General features: G+C 33.6%; 2 protein-coding genes across 2 annotated transcripts in view; one reads left to right on the top strand and one right to left on the bottom strand.

The window, feature by feature from the left end:
• Positions 1 to 12,166, bottom strand: part of 5-HT2A (5-hydroxytryptamine (serotonin) receptor 2A) — an 87,022-nt gene extending 74,856 nt beyond the window's left edge. The window contains exon 1 of the mRNA XM_053745840.1: positions 11,967 to 12,166. The gene's annotated coding sequence lies outside the window, so the exon portion shown is untranslated. The remainder of the gene's footprint in view (positions 1 to 11,966) is intronic.
• Positions 1 to 13,523, top strand: part of LOC128670290 (gustatory receptor for sugar taste 64e-like) — a 35,017-nt gene that overhangs the window by 715 nt on the left and 20,779 nt on the right. The window lies entirely within an intron of this gene.

Raw genomic sequence — 13,523 nt, 5'->3', positions numbered from 1 at the left:
TTAAATAAACGGCAGTCGTTCACGATATCCGGATGTGCTCAATTGAAACCTAAAAGGTTTGCTGCGTCTTTTGACTACATAATAATATAAGATGAAATAGAATTATTTATGTGGTGAATTCGTAAATTCAAAATTATAGGTTTTGTGTTTTTTTTTATATTTTTATATGTGTGTTAGTGTGTAAGGTATTTATTATATGGGCTATTAGCATGTAAATCAATCTTGTATTGTTTACTTTATTCGTTGTCTGAAATAAAGGAACTAATATCACTACATTGTACAAAACAAAGTCGCTTCCCACTGTTGTTTATAATCTATGTAAGATATTGTGGCTCAAGCTATCAACTGAGAAACTAAATAATTAAATGCATTTATTGCACCCTAAGAGACTCTAGGGGATACCCACAGAATTTTTCTAAAGTTAAGATTTATGGGATAATGGGGATATTCAAGGCAATATAATTCAGTGTTAAAATGAAATTTATTTAGATGCATAAAGTTGAAATTTAGCACAAACCGGAATTTGTAAAAGCAATGACTAACTGAGCGTAAGAAGTACTCGTTAGATATAATGTCATACAAAATTAACGTCTTTGAACTGAGTTGAGAAAACTCTAAAACAAATGAACCCTGGACATTGGACGACTGACTGTAATTTGTTACACTTGAATTTTCCATTCTCAAACTCATTTAAAAGAAACAATTTATGTGAAATGGATTGTAGAAATTTTCTGAAAATTTGTTTAAAAATATTTTCTCTCTCTCATTAAGGGTATTCTCGGTTTCTTCCTCAGTAGTTAAACTAAAAAAACGCTATGATTATCGCTAAACTTGAGAACCACCAATGCTTTAGAACCAGGAGTTGTCAGCTAAGTCAGATTTTTATATTTTTTAAAAGTATTTTTTTACATTTTAACCAACAGTTTCTAAGAGGCGAACTTAACGAAAAAATAATATGTTCTACAATTTTTTTTAGGAAAAAAAAATCTGATTACACTTTGATTCTGAAAAGTGGAAAAACCGCCTAGCAATATATTAGTCTTAGATCGAATCTAGCTCCCTAGTGGCGAAGAGTAATGTGATTTTGGAAGATACGACCTGACGTTGACTTTAATTTATATTTACATAACTACCAACTGTTATTTCTGTTGGCAAGTATTTTTCTATAAAATTTAAATTTTAATATATAACATCGTATCGCTCAAGTTAATCGCATAAGATTACTGTAATATTCTATGCCATTTGTGTTCCCGAGTCCTACAGACACATGGCCGTCTTTCCGTCGGTGCGTTCGTACGTCCGCGGTCTAGCTCAAAAGCTATTAGAATGGTGAAGTTATACACATTAATCACGGCGACAATACTAAACGGCTGAAAAATACTAAATTTTAGGGTCAGGGATGTCTCTAAAAAATAAAAAGAAAAGTTACGGGATGGAACAATACAAAACCAGAAGCCCCATGTAGAAACCAAAATTAGTCTTGAAGCTCGATTGAGGGAAACTAGTCATCTTTACCGTTTTAGAACATTACTTTTTCACTAAACTTCACTTGAGACATCGTTCGCTTATTGCTTTCAGTCTAGACTATTTGCAGTTTAGTCTAGTTTAGTGTTAACTAAGTTGTCAGTTTATTTGCCTCTCTTTTGGTGAAAATCAACGGACAAAATATCTTGCTAGTAATGTGCTGTATACTATATAAGTACTGTGCTACGTAATATTTACTACACGACAGCCCGAATAAGGATTATAGTTTTAGAGGTTCGTGTTCGTGTTTGTATGTGAGTATCTGTTTAAACTATAATTCGAAATCAAGCTGGCTTGATGTCATCAAGAAGGATTATGCATGTGTACCAATTGTTTGACATAAAAGAATGTCGAAGATCTTGCAAAGTCTAGAAGAAAAGTAACAAAGCGTCCCTTGGGCTCCGATCTTCGGTGGCTAAGGATACTTCCTTACCAGGAAAACGCTATGTTAAGAGGGAAAGATAACAATGAGCTCCCAACTAGCTCATAATTTTATATGGATATAGTGTAAAATTATTGTTTTTACTTAATGGCGTATAAACTATTTTCTATTCTATTGTAAACAAGTGACTCGTCCCGGCTTGGCTCGTGTAATACCATAATAAATTATACATCTAAACCATCCTTTCGAGTCACTCTATCTATTAAAAACCCGCATCAAAATTCGTTGTGAAGTTTTCAATTTAATAAGGGGGATGGGCCAGGGTTAACCTAACTATAATGTCAGGATTAGATAGCTATTTGTATTCATAGCTTTGACATTGCTAGTTTTGTTTTATCACCGTGTTTCTGTTTACACTATAACACAGTGATTATTGGCTATTTGTTAATTAGGTAATAAATATGTTTGTCAAACAGCTTTGTTGTGTTATTAGATTGTTATGATTTATTTATTACACTCGCATTTAGTCTGCCGTAAACTTTTTGGTTATTACAAAGCTATATACATACATATGTAAAATTTATTTGTTCCCAGCCTGGGCTTTTCCACCTAATATTGTACTAGTGTTTAGTGCACGTATAGAACACAAGCTGGTGGTATAGAGCAGAGTGGATGGAATCAGGTCTCGGTGAAAGACCCCGCTGCGCTAGAGTGGTCAGAAAACATGCCACGCAACATACAAATACGTAGCACGTTACTAACGTCCACACAAGTGTCTCACATACCCTATCATATACGCATCGTTTAAAAAAGAGAACGCGTGAACGCAATAACGTGGCACGTGTTTTATGTTAGCTCTCAGGGAAAAGTTTTAACATTAATGAAAACGCCCGCCAAGCATCTGTTCGAGATAAATTGAGAGCTACAGTGCTGCGCGTCTTGAAATGGAAATGGAGAAACATGGCTGTCTACGACTGCTTTATTAAGAGCATACGACGAAGAAAAAGAACACAAGCTGGAACACATTTTATCCAAATCCATCTAGTAGCATGCGATTGATACAAAATTTCAGCTCAAAATATATTTATAGCTTCAAAATATCTGTTTCTAATTTGAGCTGAAAGATTCTGACTGATTATACATATATGCAGTGCAAGTAAAATAAAAGTAATAAAAAAAAATATTCGCCAGTTATCGGAAAACAAGGATTCTATTTCCAAATGAATATTTTAAAAACCAAGTGCAAGTTATATAAAAACTTGTAATAAATGCAAAGCACACAAAAATCTAATTAATTTTCAAGTAACTAATTTAATATATTTGTTTAACAAATTCCTTCCAAATGTTCAGACAATATTTTAGGTTTGCGTTCCCTCAGGATGTTTTTCTGACATGCCACGTGATAAATGGTCTTGTGCTTAGAAAGAGAAGACAATACAGGTTAACTACCAAGTTTTGTGCAGGATATTTTGGCCAAATGGAGTGAAATTGGTGGAGCAAAGTTGTGGAATATGGATCTTGGACATCACAATGTTTATTCCAATAATAATGAATTTAAAGAGAGTAAAAAAATATTGCCATTTTTTTGTTTTTAAGTTTTATTATTATTTTATAGGTTGGAAAATCTTCATAGAAGGCCTTTCAAAAAATGTCATAAAAATATCAGTATATTTAGTTTTAATATCAATGTTATTTACACTAAAGTATACACATCATATATTACTGGAATGGGTTCTGACATATTATAAAACAAAGTCCTCTGTCACGTCTGTCTGTATGTCTGTTGCAATAAACTCGAAAACTACCCACTGCACGGATTTTCATGCGGTTATATAGACAATAAGATTTTTTTTATTTACCACGTACATACCAGTTTCTATTGAACAAAAACTTTCAAAAATTTTTTACTTGGCACATCTCAAGATCTGAGCTATAAGCATACTTATACGAAGATCTGAAGCAGTTTTTGTAGCATTATTCCTTGTTCATCATTTATTTTCTAGATTTTTTCTATTTGTCCCGTTTACCTCCGTTTACTTAGCTGAGTAACTAAGCACCGAGTTGTTTATTTAGTAAAATAAGAAATGCTAAAGACTGGAGCGAATCGGCCAAGATAACTACATCTACTTAGGTAACAAAATAAAATGACTACAGAGGGCGAAGTGCGGGTTTGAACTTCACTTCTGACCATCGAGTCGATTCGATGTGAGACGCAGCGAACCAATCACATTGCAGTGTGGTCGTTGTTACGTCACAATGGCGCAACGTGATTGGTTCGCTGCCTTTCACTTCGAATCGACTAGATGGTGAGAAGTGAAATTCAAACCCGCACTAAGCCCACAGATCTTACAACGCCTCTTTTTTTCATTTTTCTTTCATAAATAAATTTGATAAACTTCATTAGAAATTTGTGTAGAAATAAGTAAGAAGTATTTTTGTACTTAGTTTCCTCGTTGTAAGTTGTTATTTACACTTTCATTGTTATTTTGTGTGTACATAATGTACTTATATAAATCTCATAATTGACGTACGCAGTATTGACTTGCGGTAGTACTAACATTATGTGGGTCTATTGTTATCTGTATAATATATTTTATTTTATAATTAACTTTACTCCCCAATCCATTTTATATAACATACTCCATCGTATCTCTGCCCACTACCATTGTAAACAGGCGTGATAATGTATGTATTTCGTCGTAATCTAAACACCGATTTCAGAGTCATGGAATTATAAAACCTATCTTTTCATTAGTGAGGTACGAAAATTCTGCATTAATTTTATTTTGCGGTGCTATATTAACTGTTGTGTTATCGCGATGGCAAATATTTGTCCAGCTCGGAACATGAAGCGACTTGTTTGATTCCGAATTCACCATCTTGCAATATTTACACGGGATAATAGGATCAGGTTGTGATTGGATACCGAATTAGGTGAACTATTTAAAAGCTCACTTCTCCAATAAAACATAATTAACATTAACACACCAATCAACAATTTAAAATTAATATGTAAAATAGTAATCTATATTGGTTTCATGTTTCTAAAAATATTTACTAGAAAAACAGTCTGTTGTATGCAAGTGTCATTTAGGTACCTCAGACCATTCCCAAGAATCATTTTCAACTGTTCATTAGCATGATTTCATTATTTAAATATAAACAATTAATAATTTCACTAGACTAAACCTTTTCAACGTAGGGAATCCACCAGAATCTGCCATAGGGAAAAAACCAGTGCTTAGGCGCACTGAACTGGTCGCCGTTTTGGTAAATTTTTGACTTTGGTCGTATAAATAAGCTTTGTTTTTCTTTCTTCTCCATTCTTTGGAACCATTGATAAATTAAACAAGTGCATTGTTTATAAGAAATATATTTTGACGTTTGCAAAATTTTATTTTTTGTGTGTAATACCTTCATGATGAAAATATTATTTAAGTCATATTTTATTACTTTAGGGCTATACAAAATGCAGTGATTTACTCGTAATAAAACTAGTTTGTATATCAAAGAAATCTCGAATGTAAAAATATACTATAATTACTTGATATGTATATGTTCGGATCGTATGATCCGTTGAGCATAACTTTATAATTTACAAGTGTTAGTAGATCAGTGATCCGATAAGCAGTTACGTGGACTTTATTATTTTCAATGTATCTATTGTGAAGATAGCAGATCCTAGTCAAAGTTAATAAAAATTTAAATTTCGAACTTCTAAAACGTCCGAGGTATAAAAGGTACTTTTGCGTTTAATACTTGTACATTATTAATATTTAACAAGGGCGATTCTCCCGGTTTCGCTCGGGTAAAAACATTGTACACCTAAACCTTCCTCAGGAATCACATTATCTATGATTGTACCAGCTATCTCAGTTGTTTCTCCTTTGCACTAATGACCAACAGGATACGATATCTATTCCTGCAAATCGCATGAAAATCCGTGCAGTAGTTTTTGGGTTTATCGCGAATGGACAGACAGACGCGGCAGATGATTTTTTACTTTTTCATGATCCTTATATTTTTTTTATAATATGTAAGGATCGTGATAAAGTACATAAAATAAATAATGAAAGTCAGAATATAGATATCCTCTACAAACTAAATTAAGTACTTTGAGGCCTGGCAGAAGTGTAAACCGAAAAAGAAAATGACATTGTCAAGGAAGCCACGTGTGCCAATAGTCTTACTTAAACCCAACATGTGTTGGCTTCACGTGTCAATGAAGATTTGCGCGCCAATGGACTTTTAAGGATGCCAAAGACAAGTATAGAAAAAAAAATTGAAAAGTAGGCTCTAGACTCCAACGCTTAACGGCTGAGGAAGAAACAGGGAAAACTCCCAGATGAGACAAAAAAGGCAGTGAATATCTTACGTTTCAATAATTATCGGCTACTCCATTGACAAATGCCTAGCTTTTTAATTTTGATAACGTTAACCTAGACTGATGATTGGTCTACTGTAACGTAACCTTAAGTCTGTATCTATTGTCGTAACTTGAAAGGCGGTAACACAATACAGCTTGTAAGGACAATTGTTGCTAGTATTCAGAGCTGAACGTAAGACTCTAAAGATACTCGTAAAGTAATCTTGTCGACCCACCACGGAAAGATAATTATCAATTCACATGTATTTCATCGAAATCTGTCGAGTAGATTTTGTGTGATTGAGTAACAAAATATATACTTACTGACACATATTCTTTCTTACACATATTCCTTACATCTAAACATTTGCATGTATAAATTAATTATGATTTTTCGTCTTCTATTATATTATTCTTCTATTATATTATATGTCTTATAATATCTGTAATTATTATTGAAGATTTCTTCACGTAAGTACTTGGCAAATTTAATCATTATACGGACAACATATTGAGCATTTACTTACGTTTTGTAACAGTAATATGTACCTAATATATAGGTATATCGGATTTAAGTTATCGGCTAACTATCGTACAATGCGTCGTTAGTATGAGACCTTTATTCAATGCAAGAAAAACCAACCATGTACGTCAAGACCGCCAAATTTGCCGAGCTTTTAGTCGATAGTGTTTAGCCGGCATAAGATCGTTATTATTATCGAAGTAGATATATATGTTTTCAACCCATTGTAATAAATAACATAACGTACCAATAAACCACGGAAGAATTGTTTTATTTTCTATGTACATAACCATGTTGTGCATATCTTCATATATTTTATTGTTATTTACATCTGAACTGGTTTCATTTGATTTCACGGAGAGGGTTTTTAGTGTTATTCTTTATGGACTAAATTGCAAATGAAATATAGATATGAAAAATGAATTAAAACATGTTCAAATAAAACAATTCAATCTATATCTACTTCGTTTTTGCTTGTCTTACTACCAAATGTACTACTAGTAAGACATTAACATTTTCCCATCATAATAATAAACGGATATCGATGAAATTTAGTGCATTGGTAAAATATAACATCTTTTCGAATTTTCCACGGGAGCGACACCCCGTATCTTAGGCTGTTTATATTAATTGTTGTTTTTTGTAACAAAAACGAAAAACGCTACGTACAACTGAAAAGCCATCTTCGAGAACTCGTCCCGGACTTACAAACGGAGTACTTTTTTAATTTTTCTTGTAACTTTTTTTAACGTTGTTACTTCAAAATAAGGGGGTGTTAACGAGGTCCTAACTTTATTCATCCGCGTAGAAGAGGCAGCTCAGATTGTGGAGTATACGCCTTTTAGTTTTTTAGGTTAACTTTTAAAGGTACCGAACGGATCCTTTATTAGTAAAAATTGAATGATTTTAAATAAATACCGGTAAATATACAAACCGTGATTCGTCATAACTATTCAATAAAAAAAGCATGTTTATGTTATGAACCATGTGATGAATTAAGATATTTTTATCACATAATAAAGTATGAATGAAAGTATTGGAAATGGGAGCTTTAAAGTAAATTATCAATATACAATTTATCTTTTACGTTTAAACAAATATAATAATTTTGTTTTTGATAAATAATTTTGTACTCGCTTTTATTTGTTTGATTTTTCGGGGTTCGTTTCGAATACGCAAACACGTTTTTAATTTATGGTAATAAAAAATACTAGGATAGCTTCTCTCACGGCTGCGGCTATGGGGTTTATGTGTCCGAAAATGATTTTTCCCACCTCAAAGCGCAAAATCATCAAAAGGTATACTTCACATACATTTTCCCATGTACACAAGCAGCACTTTCTTTTAAACCCCTGTTCAAAGTTACATTCGACAGTGACCGTATTTCTGTCAGCTTTTTTAAACGACCTTTTGTTACATCATGGAATGAAAATGTAATGACATTTTGTGACAATGACAATGACACAACCGCAACAGAATGCTGTTGCGGGCATTTCCTTGTGTACTAAATAAAGATTTCTATTTCTCTTTGCATTGACATCATCTGAAATAAATATTACAAAAAAAATATGTGTATCTTACTTACAATATCGATTGAACAAGGTATATTAATGGGAATTTAAAGGAAATTATTGTCTTTGAAGCGGTGGTAGTTAAGACGCCCGGGCCCGCCTGTGGATCGAAAGGTCCCAGGTTCGAATCCTACTCGTGCCACATGGGTTTGTATACCAATCTGACTCATGTATAGTAGTTTTTATCGACCACCACTTGCTTCCGGTGAAGGAAAACATCGTGAAGAAATCTGCGCACTGGTTGTTTCTTATTAACGTGTGTGTGAAATGGTGAAGGCAATGGCAAACCACTCCATTAATAATGCCAAGAAAATGGTTGTGTGTGTTTCATTCCACGTAATGACCACTACCCTCAGCCATGAGGAATACGACTATGAAGAATTGTCTTTGGATGAGTAATAATGGCGTAATAGTGGTGAATATCTAATGAAATCGAACAGGTTGATGTAATGTTCACTGTACAAAACGTTAGTCTTGTCTTTTCCGGAGAAAACTGGTATGCATTATAAAAAATGGCGCTATTTCTCCATCGTGCTATTCAGTGAAGGGTATGCGGTTGCTCTTGACGAGAGATACGAGTATATGAAAGATCTTTTAAGTGATGATTTTGATGTACAATCAGGGACGTTATTTGTCTTAAATAAATAATATTAACTGAGTTTAAGTTTCTTTCGCATGACGGTTGATTCTAATTGTGTTCATTTCATAACCTATATATTCAATTTACAAGTGTTTCCCTAATAAAATATATTTAATCACTTAACCTCTTATGGTAGAAGTTTGCAGTTTTGAGAATTATTAAATAATTTAAAAATTGACGTAAAAGTTTGTGAAGGTCTAAGTAATTTCGGAAGAAATGCTTTAACTTTGAAAAGCACACTTCAGAATGTTTTTCCTTGTTTATTAAACAGTAAAAAATGGTTCTTCGAGTTTCACAACTCTTGGCTCTGTCTATCACGTAAGCCATAAAGACGTGATAAACTGCGTATAAAATTTTATCGAAGAAAATCAATATAAAATACAAAATAAAAAAGTTTACCAACATTTTTGAGAATATGTTTGCTGACTGTATGCAACTATGAATGAAGAGTACGAATCACATTCATTCAGATTTACAAAAATAGACGTTTCAGCGTTTCTCATTCAACTCGCTACATATTTACACGTCTATTTGTAGCACTGGAATAGAGAAAAAAGAGCGAAAGGTATCTTATCTAGCCATAATATTTTGACCTTCAAAATTCATAGGATGTACTAGTTTTTTTCTCATCTGTTGCTACCGGTAAACTTGCATTGTTGTATTCTGGTATGAAGGGTGAGAGAGGCAGTGTAATTACAGGATACTGTGGCAAAAGATAGGCCACATAACCTAGGCCACAAAATAGGCAAACATATGTATATCGTGGGTAAACGCAGATCACATTTCGATTCGAGAATTCGTTTACGAAACAATAATATGATATATAATACGATTAGTCTTTAAATTGTATTGTTATGTCAACAGCTTCTCTGCCAAGTATGCAGTTATTTGTGGATACGTAAAAAAACAAAGCAATAGTTATTACGACGTAGACAATGCTTTTTTTATAATGTATTATAAACGAAGGAAATATAGACAATCAACTGTCCTGTGAAAAAATCAGGATAAAAATAATGTATTGGTTCCAGGGTTGGCTTTATCTAAAATATCATCCGAAATTTCATCAAAATGGATTCAGTGATCGTGATTCAGAAACATAAATACAATCACACATACACTCATCCAAACTGTCACATTAATATATTTTATTAGGTATGACAAGATTTGCACATGACGTGAACAAATCAATATATATATACTGCAACTATGTTTGACTTCGGGTCTTTAAAAATTTATCAAAATCACCCCAACGGTTTAGTCTTGAAAGCGTGACAGACAGACTTTCGCATAAATAATTAGTACAGAAGTATAGATTGTAACAATATGTTGTGTATACCTCCTGTACGGCCTCACATTTGAAGTTTTCAGAAATAACTCAGTAAGTGGTCTTTTGAAGTCTAATAGTAAACATCACATTTTATTCAATTGGAACGAAATCAATCACTGTGCATGGGATTCAAGGATGACATAATAATATTGGTTAATGAGGACATTCAAGAAAAACATCTTATGAAGCGTATCTTTTACCATGAAATAAAATGGCCGAAATCAATTTAAGCTTTAGTCAACAATGTCTGAAGGAACTGAGTGGGCGATCTAATACGCCTTCGATAAATATGTATATAGTAAATCATCCCAATTGACATTGACTGGAACCAGAGAAGGAACTCTTTATGTACAGTATACCATAATAATGAATATATAAATATATAGTTACATAATATAAAGTTAATACAAAATGTAAAGTACAGTTGGCGGTCTTATTGAAAACACATTTCTTTTAGTTTTACCTTTTACACCACACGGCTATGAAGTTAGATGTTAGGGGTTTCGTGGCGTCATAACCCAGAATGAAAGTGGAAAAATCGGATGATGAGAGAGTAGAATAAGTAATAATTACTATAGGAAAATACCAAAATTTAAAATGTGTGGTTCCTTAGAATTCCATATCTCCCCGTGGAAATCGTACGACGCGACAATGCAGTGTCGCAGCCTCGAAAAAAAACGGGCAATATGCGAAAATGAGAGAGAAAGAGAAGGTGCTAAAAATGGAAATAAAATACGGAGTAAAATCTAATTTTCCGGTCAGTTAGATTTCACTGAGCCTGTGAAACTGCAAACTCATACTGAACGGCTTCCGGGCCGCGTCATCAATCTTCTTTGCGCGCTTAAAAACCTCCGCGAATTCTTTCCGCAGATTAATCAAATGTTACACAACTATTTACAGGTATCTGTCTAAATTATATCAAACTGGCTGCGCCACGGGGCTTCCCTCCCTTGGGAATTTCGGAATGCGAATTTGTGTTATTCCCATATAGCAAATTTCATAACAACCTGTCCAGTAGATTTTGCGTGAAAGGGTAAAAACATACACACATACATCTTCACAAACTTTCGCATTTATAATATTAGTGGGAGTGCTCGAGAAGCCGTGTATCATCTAGTGTCCTGTAATCTGAAACAGTTGACCAACGACAATTGATTACAGTTAAAAATATCACTATCATTTTGTAAGCACTTCATCACATCTTTGTTGAGCGCCAAGAAATAGAGTATGAGGTCTTTCTTCAAAAGGTATTGAATAAAAATGTAAAATAAAATTATAGCGGACTGTAGATTTAGACTGGTAAAAATAAAAATCCAGGAGCTGCGGAGAAACGTGACCGTTAATTAGAGGGAGAACGAACAAGAGATAGAAATTCGATACAGACAATGTTGCCGTAACCAGAAAAAAAAAAATTTAAAAAAACCAAATACTTTTTAATGTTGGTGGTCCAACAGAATGTAAGCTGAAAGTAGACAGATGTAATGAATTGCGATTAAAAAAAATAATAAATAATACGCGAAAATATATGTTTCCTAACATCGAAAGGAAGTCAAAAAAGTACAGCTGTAGTACTTTACTAATAGTATAAAGTTTAATTAATTTATTAAAAAAATAAAAAAGTAAAATAACTAACCTTTTCTGAGCGCCAACTTTCCGTTCACAAAAAAAATGCAAAAGTATTTTTTTTTAAATAACACAATTCAAAAATCGAATGCACTGCAGAAGAAAATCACAGTCGGAATTTAAAACGTTCGATTTTCACATCGCACATGTCAATCGGGATTTTTCGCGCGTAAAATGTGAGTTTGCGAGGATTGTACGTCCGCAGCATCCGTGCTCTCAATGGAAACTGGCGGGAAATCTCACGCGATGGCTGGATGCTGAAACGCCCTAGGCTGCGCCGCCTCGGCGAATTTCCAACCAGCATTTAAATTTTCGAATTCAGAAATGGAATAAATATTTAAGAGTTAATTTTGAATGATTTCCTAATTAAAGAAATATTGCTTCTCTATTGTTTCTCTCTCATCTGAGCGTTTTCCGTTTGGTTCGGAGCCGTTTAGTGTGGGAGCCCAGGGACTTCTTTGTTGTTTATTTTATTGTCTTGAAGATATTTGCAATTACTGGATAGTTCATCTTCTTCATAGTCGTATTCTTCATGGCTAAGGGTCATTACGTGGAATTAAACACACACAAAAACTTTCTTGGCATTGGTAATGGATTGGTTTGCAATTGTCTTCTCTATTTCACACACAAGTTAATAATCAACCAGTGTGCATTCAAATGAAGTATATTTTTCAATTGTACGGCTGTAAGCTCCATTCAACATTCAATTGGAGGTAGATGAGAATTATCACAAAAGCAAAATTTCGAGGTACACCAAGAAAACTATAATATTCGCTTTATGACCACGGATTATAGGTCTAGTAATATAACGTGATAAGCATTCCGAACCACCGAAATCTGCCTATTATACAGAAATGGCAATCGCAGACTTTCAGCCGAAAACGGACTCTGGGCTCCAACGCTCGATGGCAGTGGAAGTAACCGGGACAAAGCACAGACGAGAGAGCAGTCTTCCAATATCGGAAGCATGTTGAAAGATTTAAGTTTAAAAAGACAAAGAAATAAAAAATAATGTACCAATTTATTCATTGATATTAAATATTATATAAACACTGTAACTAGACAATGTACACATATATATATAAGAAATATTGTAAAAATAATACTATTTGGGGTTATTTTAGGAAAAAAAAGGTTGGGATTTTTTTTTTCGTCTGCATGTTTAACGCGCATTAAACAACATAAATTGAACGGATCTGGATACAATCAGGTTATACCGTTTATTACTGGTTCGGCCCAGGCCGGGGCAAACCCAAGAAAAGCTGTTTTGATATCGTCAAATATGATATGCGTGCCAATGATCTGGCAACTGAGGTAACTAAAGGTACCCTATTTCATAATCTAGTCCCATTGTATGTATTTAGTGACCATTAATAGTTCCAATATGGAACTGTTGTTGTTTCTAGACATAATGAAGATTAATGTAGATAACTACTTTTTGTTCTAAACATTACCTAATCACTACATTGTATAAAACAGAGACAGCGGGAAGCGACTTCGCTACACAGGCACTACATAGTATAAAACAAAGTCCGTTTCCGCTGTCTGTCCCTATGTATGCTTATAT

The sequence above is a fragment of the Plodia interpunctella genome, chromosome 5 (genome assembly GCF_027563975.2).
Source record: "Plodia interpunctella isolate USDA-ARS_2022_Savannah chromosome 5, ilPloInte3.2, whole genome shotgun sequence".
NCBI lineage: Eukaryota > Metazoa > Arthropoda > Insecta > Lepidoptera > Pyralidae > Plodia > Plodia interpunctella.
The sequence above is the reverse complement of the archived record's forward strand: the minus strand, read 5'-3'. Positions and strand labels throughout refer to the sequence as shown.